The sequence below is a fragment of the Artemia franciscana genome, chromosome 20 (genome assembly GCF_032884065.1).
Source record: "Artemia franciscana chromosome 20, ASM3288406v1, whole genome shotgun sequence".
Taxonomy (NCBI): domain Eukaryota; kingdom Metazoa; phylum Arthropoda; class Branchiopoda; order Anostraca; family Artemiidae; genus Artemia; species Artemia franciscana.
The window spans coordinates 6,667,409-6,678,567 of record NC_088882.1 but is presented as its reverse complement, the minus strand read 5'-3'; the positions used below and the strand labels follow the sequence as shown (position 1 = coordinate 6,678,567).

The following is an 11,159-nucleotide window of genomic DNA, read 5'->3' as shown; positions in this document are numbered from 1 at the left end:
GTTCTATCTAGGAATGATAAAATAAGCGGTAAGAGATTTTCACAAGCAACAACTGTACCAGTCATTATAGCTGAGCGTTATGAGAGTTTCGGGGGTTCTAAAACCCCCCGTATATTGAGGTTTTCGTTTGGCTGAAGTAACTTTGCTGACCTTTTCCTCCAACTATTTTCGGAAGTCTATGTGCAGTTGTAATACCAGTTTGTTCTGTGTTATACTCATCTGTTTCTCATGTTTCATCTGTGTCGGCTGATGTAACTTTGCTGACCTTTCCATGCAACATTTTAGGGTGTCTCTGCATAGTTTTAAATACTCGTTCATCTATGTTATATTCATCTCTTTCTCATGTTTCATGAGTTGACTGAAACAAATTTGATTGTCTCTCCCTATGATGACTTTAGGGAGTCTATGCACAGTTGTAATACCCGTTTCATCTGTGTTATAGATGTCAAATGCAGTGAAATTGTGTCTTTGAAGGGCAGAAGCGTTTTTAAAAAAAAATCACATTACACGAGTTTAAACTTTTTGCCCGACTGAGGCTGGTCGTACCTTATTTTTCTCTTTTATAGCGTTGGGTTTCGTAAGCGAAAGCTATGCATCCATTACGTGTCTACCATTTCTTTGTCGATCTGCAACTGAGATACTCTTTGCCGTTTGCCAATGCATAAACTTTTTCACAAACTCACTAACTTTTTCGAACTTTTTCAATTGTCCGAACTTGAAAAAATCACAAAATTTTTCAAAGGCTTTTCGAGTACTTTTTTAATTAATCTATTTGCTCTGTATATTCCTTTGTAAGTTCTCCCATCTGAGTCCTAGGTATCCTCTTACTTTTGAACGGCTGATGATAGGGCTGGGACTGGCTGAAAAGTCTAAGCTGTGTATGGATTTAATGTACTGTTGTTGTTTTTGTTGTTGTTATAATCTTTTTTTGAGCATTTTGTCACATACAAAAGGGAACAATAATTTTTAGAGGGTAAGAATGTTTTGAAATACAATGAGTCAGTGACTTACTATGTACCACCTTGTGATGACGCAGTATGTACCACTTGCTCTCTAGCCACCACAACCAAAATCTGATAAGAATAGTTAATTATAGAAATTAACGATGGTGCTGCTTAAAATGTCTGATCATCAAGGATTCTAGCAAGCCAATAAACAGTTTTCTAGGGTCATTTGAAACAGAGATAAATGAAAAAGTATGAGCATAAATTATTGTTCTACCCCCTAGAAAAAACTTTAAAGATAGTTAGCAGAAGAAAAGAATTGTATTACCATTAAAACTGAAAAATGAAGTCAATTACGTTGTAAAAGATGTCATATAAATCAAGCAGGTTTTTCCTCCTGAATAGATGGCAGTTAAGATCAACAGCTCACTATGCACCTATGCCCAGCATGGACCAGTTTCCTGTACTTTTAAAAAAGTTTCTTATCCTTTGAAATAACTTCTCTTGTTTTTCAGGGAACACGAACATAACCATTATTTGAGAAATGCGAAAGAAAATCATGATTTATTAGTAAAGATGAGGTATGTCTTTTTTCCTTTTCACCATTATTTCATAACATTCCATTCAAATGTGTGTTAAATATATATGCTTCTTGTGATTTTTCTTTGATCGTAGTAACGGCTAGCTGCGGGTTGTCCATACATGATTTTCCCCAACTTCTTGTCGATCACAGCTTCTAATCTTTACAAAGAATCTATAATATCGCAAAAATTCATTCTTAAGAAAAAAAAATAAAAAAATCGAAATATGTTTTACAGAAAATTAAAAATTTCTTTTCCATAAATAAAATTGTTAAGATCGCGAGGAATTAACGTCATTATATGCCAAACATTCAATTAAATTTCATAAGATCTATATCAAGTAAATCATACTCAAAGAATTGGGACACTATTGAAATTTTTGTGTAAAGAACAAAGTGTTGAGAAAGGGGCAACCCCCTTCATATGAGCTACAATTCCGTTTATTTTAAGTTTCAATATAGTTTCTTACTGTCGGTTGAAAAAACTCGTTTATCCCATTTGATTTCTGATCAGGTTTTAAATAATGCCGAAAACCTGGCTGCACCTCCATGGAGAAATACCCTCTTCACGAAAATATTCTCTAAACAATTCAATCCTTTTAAAATTGATCACAGACAGTTACCCTTAACATCTTTTCCTAGCGTGAAATTAAGACAAAAAAGACAAAGACAGACATAGAAAAATAATGTTGTATATGAATTATGGCAATTTCCCCAACTGTAAAATTTCCATGAAAAATTCCATGGAAACTTCATTCCTTATAGAAAATTCCCCCACGGAAAAAAACAGCACAAAATTCCCCCCCCCCCCACCATCCAAAAATAAATACACACACACAATAGCAAATACTATGCTCAAACAACGGACACATTTTCTACATTAAAAGCCTGTCCCCTTGGGCTGTTGGGCTCATTTTATATCCAAAGATATAGTTATTGGGCCTTTTAACTATGACAAACAAAATAGCAATCTCAAAATTTTGATGGGATAATTTCGGGAAAAAGGGTAGGGGAAGTGGCCAAGTTACCGTTCAATCTTGTTAGTCCCTTAAAAAGGGCACTAGAACGTTTAGTTTTCGTTCGAATGAATACTTTTCAAACATTCTTGGACCATAGATCGGATACGATCAGTCCAAGTAAAAAAACAAACAAGCCAATAAGCAAGAATCCTTGATCTTTTTTCTGGCAAAAAAGAAGAAAAATTCAACATTTTTGCATGTAGGAAGCTGAAACCTCTACAATTAAGTTCACTAATGTGCTGAATCTGACGGTTTGATTTCCATTAATATTTTTCCACTTTAAGGAGTGTTTCCCCTTTTTTGCAAACAAGGCAAATTTTCTCAGGCTCGTAACCTTTGATGGGTACTAAACCTATTGAACCTTATATACTTGGAATCAACATAATAAGCCAATTTTCTGGATATATGTATTGGGGTTGAAATTTTGTTTTTTAGACTTTTTGTTACTATTGAGGCAGGTTGCTCCTTACTTACAGTTCGTTACCGCGTACTTTTTGATTGTCATTTCTGTATATTTTTGGTTACATTTTCTTTTTTACTTTCAATATGAGAAAGCGTCAGTTGAAGAGTTAGCGAAAATTGTGAAGAATTTAAAGTCAAATGCTGCTGTTATCGACGGTTTGAATCTGAAAGCATTCAAAGTAGTTTCATTGTGTCTACCACCATGTCTTCTTTACCTTGTTAACCTGTCACTTGAAGTCGGCCAATTCCTTGACGCACTTAAACAAGCAAAGGTCCTACCACAGCTCAAATGAGGCAATAAGCAAGATGTGATGAACTGGCGACCTATAAGCTTGTTAGCAGTATTCTCAAAGATATACGAGAAAATAGTACATAGACGGCTGTATGAATATTTAGACAAGCTCGGAATATTAAGTGAGTTGCAGTTTGGTTTCAGAACCAAACATTCAACTGTTAATGCGGCATACGATCTAACGGAGATACTTAATAGGGCCCTAAAAAGGTACCCTTATATGTTCAAAGATTTTAGAAAGGCATTTGATACCGTTGATTTTAATCTTTTATTATGTAGGTTAGCATGTTTAGGAGTCCGTGAAAAGTGCTTGGAATGGTTTACGTCCTACCTTGCATGGTAGGTCTATCAAAGTTATGATAGATAATGTGGTAGGGAAAGCCTTCAATGTGAATTGTGGAGTGCCCCAAGGTTCGGTATTAGGAACTTTACTGTTTCTGATATACGTGGATACAATGCGTTTTACCTTCCTGGTGCCGTAGTTACATAATTTGCAGATGACAAAGCGCTTGCAGTGATTTTGAAATCTGTCAAGGATCTTATAGAGATAACTAATGTAACTCTGGAGAATTTATCTCAGTTCACAAAGCATAGCGTTCTTGCAGTGAATATTGAGAAGACTAATTATAGGATTTTTAGTCGTATTGGTAAAGTTGAAAATAATTGTCATAATATTCTTTTAAAAAGTGTTTCCATTGGTCAGGTTTTTCAATGTAAATATCTAGGATTCTATTTTGATGTAAATTTTAATTGGATTCATCACTACAAAAATTTATCTTCAAAATTGGCTCGCGGAGTTGGTATTTTAAGAAGATTTCATAATTTTTTTCCTCTACATGCTCTGAAAGCAATTTATTATTCAACTATTCATGCTTATTTAGTGTATGGCTGTTTATTGTATGCAAGCAATTTTTCTAGTCATGTAAAAAGGATGCAGATCATGCAGAATAAGGCAATTAGAAGTTTAGGTGAGTTTCTCGCGTGTGGTAGTACTACAGATTCTTTTAGAAATTTAGATATTTTGAATATTGATTTTATCACGTCTCAACAGATTTTAATTTTTGTATACCAGATTTTAAATGGATTGTCTCCTCAGTATTTTACAAGTTATTATCGATGTAATTTAAATTATCACGATTATTCTACTAGGAACTCTGAACAGTTGACAAAAGAAATCAGGCATAGAACACGTTCTGGGCTTATGATTAAAAATGTAGGTGTTGATAGTTGAAATTCGATTCCATAGAGTGTTAGGTGGTCTGAAAACCTTATATTATTTAAAGGAAGAATAAAAAATTATTGTTTTAATAAATTGTAAATTTATCCCTTTTTTAAGGTGAGAGATGGCTGTTTTTAGAGATTGCAGAGTGTTTCATCTGTTTAATTTTTCTTTGCGTATTTCTTTGATTTTGATTGAATAGGTATCATTTATATGTTGTTGTTTCGCTGCTGAACAGAGACATTTTAGATCCCTAAATTGAGCAGTATACTGTTGATTGTAAGTAAAATTTTCGCAGTTTTTTTGGATGAAATAAATGCATACCTACCTACCTACCTACCTACTGATGGTGATCTTTGGTAGTTGTACACTTGGAACATTATTTTAATTTATTTTTGCTGAATTATTTCTTAGCTCTTTACTTTTCTTTGGTAAACTTATTTTATGAAGAACTGTTAATTTAATCAATATTTAAATTATTAGCTTAATTAAATATTTAATAATTAAGCCAATATTTAATTAGCTTATTATTTAACATCAACATATTAATATGACTGAGAACCATTCTCAAAACATCAGTACGTTCTAATGCTGTTCGCTCTTTTACCTCTTCACTCTCTGCTACTAAGATAATCCTTGTTAGTTTCTTTTCCTACGCTGACTAATATGCTTAAGTCAAGCGGGTAGTCTCGCCAGAGCTGAGGCCGGGGGGTGAGAGTTTTTGAACTAGCAGGCTCATTTGTTTTGGAGGGTCAGGGCCATACAGTTAGAGAAGAGACATTAGTTAAACAGTTGTTTACATCGATTTTGCTCGATTTAAGCTAGATTTGTAAATTACAGTCTTTTTTTTACTAAGTCTATAGGGATTTTCTGTGGAATTTACTATTCTAGTAGAGTTTGCCTGATAAAGTTGTCAAAATTGTAATGGTGTTATTTGATGAACAAGTGTTTCCATTTGATGAACACATGTCAAGATTGATAACTAAAGTGATAAACGCTGTTTTCTCAATGCAAAAGCTGCCAAAACCAAGGTTTCTGCAGGAAAAGGTGAAAGGAGGAAAGTATGTCACATATCAAAAGAGATGACAGAAAATTTCATAAAGTCTGTTTCTGCGATGAAGGTAAATTGGGACAACCGTTAACAAGCAAAGAAGAATAGATGGAAAGATTCTTGAAACGAAATATTACACTTGAACTCTCCTGCAGACACCCCATATAGTCAACCCTTTTCTATTCGGATATAAGTATAGAACTAATTAGCTTACAATAAGTAGAGACAGCACTACGTGAACTAGAGAATGGAAAAACAGCTACTATTGACACCATTCAACTTTAACTATTGAAATATAATATTGGAATGCTAGATGAGCCGCTAAACCAAGTGTTGATGCACACATAAGACACTGGGGATTATCCCAACGATTCAAAAGAAAGAGTTACAGTCAAACTCTTTAAGAAGGGTAAAACTACTGATTGCAACAATTGGCGAGGTATCACCCTACAGTCGACAGGAAGTAAAGTCCTTTGTCAAGTACTTTTGAATCACATCCAGATAAATGTTTACCACATACTCAGAGATGAACATCATGGATTTCGACGAAATTGGTCATGTACTGACTTCATCTTCAGTCTTAGAATACTTATTGAAGAGTCCAATGAATGGCGAACTGAAATACTAATGGTTTTCATGGATTTATTGAAGGTTTTTCACTCAGTCTGTAGAGATTTGCTATGGAATATACGATGGTAGAAGGGTTTCCCTGATAATATTGTCAAAATGATAATGGTGTAATTTGACGAATAAATGTTTCCAGTTCGGACTGACTCAATTTCGACTCATTCTATAGAGGTTTGGTATGGAATACACTCTGCTAATATGAGTTCCCTCATAAAATTGTCAAAATTGTAATGGTTCTATATAATAAACAAATGGATCCCATTCAGACTGAAGAACTGACTGAGTTGTTCAAAGTCAACTTAGGCGTAGTATAAGGGTCATCTTGTCCCCAATACTCTACAGAATACTCATTGACTTTATCCTGTGTATATTTAACCTCATCGGTGGAATTGAATTGATTGTGAGTTGTATGTTAGATCATGTACTTTACAGATGATAAGACTTAAGAGAAGATCTTCATTTTCACATAAAGGAGCACTCAAAAGTGTGCTTATGAACAGATTTGGTAGAAAGCACAATGAGGACAAAAATCCTGCACAGTAGTCTAAGTAAACTCCCTGCTGATCCGCTGATAATTAAAGCAAATGAAGTTGAAGAGGTTGAAATATCTGACATCTTGCGAGCCAACTGAAAACCGACGGAAGTGCTGAGTGTGAAATTGCAACGCTTTTCGCATGTGCAGGAAATTGGTGAGTTAAAGGGACATTCAGAGCAGTGCCACTTTCAAGAGTTACAGCCTAATGTTTTGAAAATAAATTGTAGGAATCAACTAAACGAACAAAATTGCTAACTCATTCACTAGACAAAAAAATTAAACAGTCACTCATCATTGATAAGGCCACAAGCAATTGATTTTCGTATTGGGGACACATGGATAGAATGGGCAGTAACTGCCGTACCCATGATATCTGGTGTTGTACTCCTCCTATGGCTTGATGGCCTGGACAACAGAAGGCTACACTTTGACAATTCTTTGAAAAAGACGCATTGCTCTGAAATATATCTATTAATGATCTTAAGCCGAAGAAGCAAGAAAGGTCATCCTTGTGAGACAATGTTGCCAACTTGTGCACCAACCGACATGGAAGGTCCTAAGTCTAAATGAATGCTGAGCCATGAGTCAGCGTAGTACATTTTCAGTTCAGTTCAGTTTATTAACATCAAAATAAATGGACAGCAATTACTCTCTACCCCTACAAGGCTCCATTGCCCGTTACATAGGGTTTAAAAAATACCAAATAAAGAGTCTCTTGTTAAAAAAAAAAAACAAAAAAAAGAAGACCAATTAAATAATTTTGTGTTATTTTTACTTACCACTTCGTCCTCGAAATTCAAATTCAAGTCTAAACCATCTCCCACCATCACTAAATCACAACAATTAAAAATAAATAAATAAACGTGCTCAAGCCTATCATCTAGGGATGTCGTCCTACCCTCATTATTCATCTTAGTATTAAATATATAATAATATTAAATCAAACCAATTCAAAAATTAATTTATCCTCAATTTTATTCCCTATTATATTTATCAACCAAAATATTTTTAGTTGTGTTTTAAAGGCACCAAACGAAGGAATGCTACGGACATTATGAGGGAGACTGTTCCATACTTTACTACATGCTATTCGGGGACTAAAATCTGATCTGATAGTCTTAGTTTGAGGTAATAGTAGGTGGTCTTTATTGCGTAGATTATGAGAGCTTCTTGAATTAACTAAATCATGAAAGAAAGAATTGAAACAGTGAGGCAGTTCACCATGAAGATGCTTGAAAATCATTGAAGAGCAAGAGACGACATAGAGTGTATAAGTATTCAAAAGCACTTTTCAATGTCCTTTATTAAATTCGTTAACTAACTGGCAAGCCTTTTGATTAATTACTTTAATTGGATGGAGCAGAGACTGGAAAGTAGACATCCAAATCGAGTTGCAGTAAGTTAAATACGGCCGAATGAGTGAAAAATACTGGGTCCGAAGAATAGATCCAGGAAAAATGTGTTTAAGTTTCCGAATAATCCCAAGATTACGTGAAATTCTTGCTTGGACCATCTTGTTGCGATTTCTAAAAGCGGTAAAAATCCCGAGGAAACGTACGTATCTTACGTTAGGTCGTGGTAGATATAGTTGATAAGGATGGGCATAAATTGCCAGTTCTAGAAAATATGAGAAAGTGTGATTTAGCGATATTTAGAGCAAGTCGCTTAGTATCAAACCAGTGGCAAGACTGCTCCATAAGCATTTGAATTTTAACCTCCAAAGCTTGTTCTGTGTCTTCAGCATATAGGATATTGCTGTCGTCAGCGAAGGCAACTAAATCTTCATGAGGGCATGGCAAAATATCGGAAGATACCACTGTATTTTCCTTTTCGTGACATAGAGCACAACACGCGGAAGGAATCGCGTTCTTTAGCGCTTTAAATAAATCGGTGATGTATATTAACAACAGAGTAGGATCAAGAATCGATCCTTTTGGTACTCCATAGTCGACACCAATGGAGTTTAGTGAATCAGGGTCCATGGAAATCGTTCTATTGTGTAAATAAGAATGGAACCATGATAGGGCTGAACCTCGTATTCCTATATGAGATAGTTTATCAAGATGGATCTTATGAGTAAGACTATCAAAAGCTTTCCGCACATCAAGGAAAATAGCGGCTGGTATATTTCCAGAATCTAAAGCGGTATGAAGAAAACTGATGAGTGTAGTGCATGCTTGCTCCGTAGTATGTTTCGATTGAAATCCGAACTGATGATTGTGCAAAAACTCCTTAGATTGTAAAAAACTTGTGAGCCTTTTTTGCATCGGCTTTTCAAACATTTTTGAAAACACTGAAAGAAGGGAAATTGGTCGGTAATTTGACGGGTCACTTCTGTTCCCACCCTTAAATAGAGCTATCACTGTAGCATTTTTAGGGACCTAGGAAACTTTCCTTTTTCAAACGACATATTAATAAGCTTTGTTAAAGGGCCCAGAATTGATGGGAATATAGCTTGCACAGCTTTAGTAATGATTTGAATAAATATATTCACATAATACGAGCTTTTCGCTCTGCGAATCAATGATTTGAATAAATTCTTATAAGTTTTGAATTCTTATAGGTGACGAGCTGCTGGAGAACTTTTGCATCTTTTTCATAAGTAGATTTTGCGGATGGAGCTTGTCCGAAGTCGTTCTGTCATCCAAGGGTTAAAAGGTTGATTTTTTCTTTGAGGCTGATTAGAAGGTCTTCTGGTGAAGCATTCTTTAAAACAATCTTTTACTTTAGAGTAAAATTTTTCAAAATTAGAGTCCAAGTCATCTTTTTCATCTACAAATTCCCATAAATATTCTTGCAGTTTAGTCTTTAAACCTTCAAGGTTCTTTTCTGTAACGAAGTAAGGTGATGTTGAGGGATAGACCGTGGAGCCTGCATATTCAGCAACAAAAGATCTGATAAAACTGGGAAATGGTCAGATATATCACTAACAATAACAAAGATATTCTGAAATGTCAGTGAAGAAAATATATTATCGATCAGAGTTGCTGATTTCCTAGTAACCCTTGTGAGTATAGTGACTGATGGTAGTATTCCAGCTGCAAGCATATTGCATAAGATATCTGCAGGAAACGAACCCTCGTAGTCTAGGAGATTATCATTGAAATCACCCATGACAACTGTTTCACACGGCTGGTTCTGTATAGCTTCAAGGATTTCACGAAGGATCTGCAGAAAAGTCACCGAAGAGCCACTAGGGATATGATATACCACTCCGATGATCAAAGTACCAGATTTACCAGGATTAATTTCAACAAAAAGTGATTCTAAAACTCCCTTTATGTTTTTAGAATGATCGTGTCAGACCGTGTTTGGAATCACGTCGGAGATATACAGTGCCAATCCTCCTTTACTCAACTTATGCCTATGTATTTTTTCGCAGTTGTATCCTGGTATTTCTTGTAGTAAATTCGTTCGCTCTGTAACAAATGTTTCGCAAAGTTCCTAAAACGTCAGGGTGTGATCATCTTAAGAAATAAGATGAAAGAAAAACAAAAAAACCTATAGAAAAATTCAGCATTCTTAGTCATTTTCAATGAGACAGCGAGAAAAAAAATAAATCAATTAATCATATGGCAATGAAAGAAAAAAAAGGAGGTAGAACACGATTATCAACTTCAAGTATGGTTAATAAGGACACTCATCATCATCACTAATGAAGATTTCAGACCAGAAATCATTATCGTTGTTCCTGTGTTTTAGTCAAAACGAAGCACCAGCCTGCTTCAGCCGAATAAACTGATAACTGGCTTTACGGTCCTTCATCTTTGCAAGGAGCTTAGCCCACTTAGTATTTAGCTCTGGAGGTAGATCAGTACAGATTCTGAGACCAGAGCCTTTTAAGTTTTTCACAAGTTTCATGATCGAAAGAATATCATGATCAGAGCTGCATGTGAAGAGAACAGGCGGGGCTGAAGTTCTGTTGGAACCATCGGAGACACTTTTTTCTTTTAGTCTAAAAAGCCTGGAAATCTGTATTTCCTCCTTGAGGCCAACTTTGTCTTTTAGAACAGATCGAACTTTCATCTCTAAGGAATCACACTTTATTTTTGGTAAACCATGCAGAATCAGGTTATGTATATGGTCTCGAACTTCTAGCTGTAATAGACGCTCGTAAGCCTTTTCCAGAGTCGTGCGCTGGGCCTCTAGAGTTTCTTCTAGCTTGCTTATCTTAAAGTCCTTTTCAGTAATAATATTTTATTTCTTTTTGAAAGTTTGCTGCATGTTGGCAAAATTTTGCTCCATCTTCTTCGCAAGATCCTTAAATGCCTCGCCAAATGTTGCTTGTGTAAGCGCCATTTCTCAAACTAAATTTTGCTGTATCGCCGTCTTCCAAAATTTCTTACATTCGCATCTCTAGATACTTTTCGTAATTTAACAAGGCAACGCTGTTCCTGGCGTATTTAAAACAGAGACCAGGGCTAGCAATA

General features: G+C 35.3%; 1 long non-coding RNA gene across 2 annotated transcripts in view; it reads left to right on the top strand.

Annotated features, from left to right (window-relative positions):
• The first annotated feature begins 1,458 nt into the window (after positions 1 to 1,458).
• Positions 1,459 to 11,159, top strand: part of LOC136040378 (uncharacterized) — a 30,361-nt gene continuing 20,660 nt past the window's right edge. For both annotated transcript variants that reach the window (XR_010620695.1, XR_010620696.1), the window contains exon 1: positions 1,459 to 1,525. This is a non-coding gene — a long non-coding RNA (uncharacterized LOC136040378). The remainder of the gene's footprint in view (positions 1,526 to 11,159) is intronic.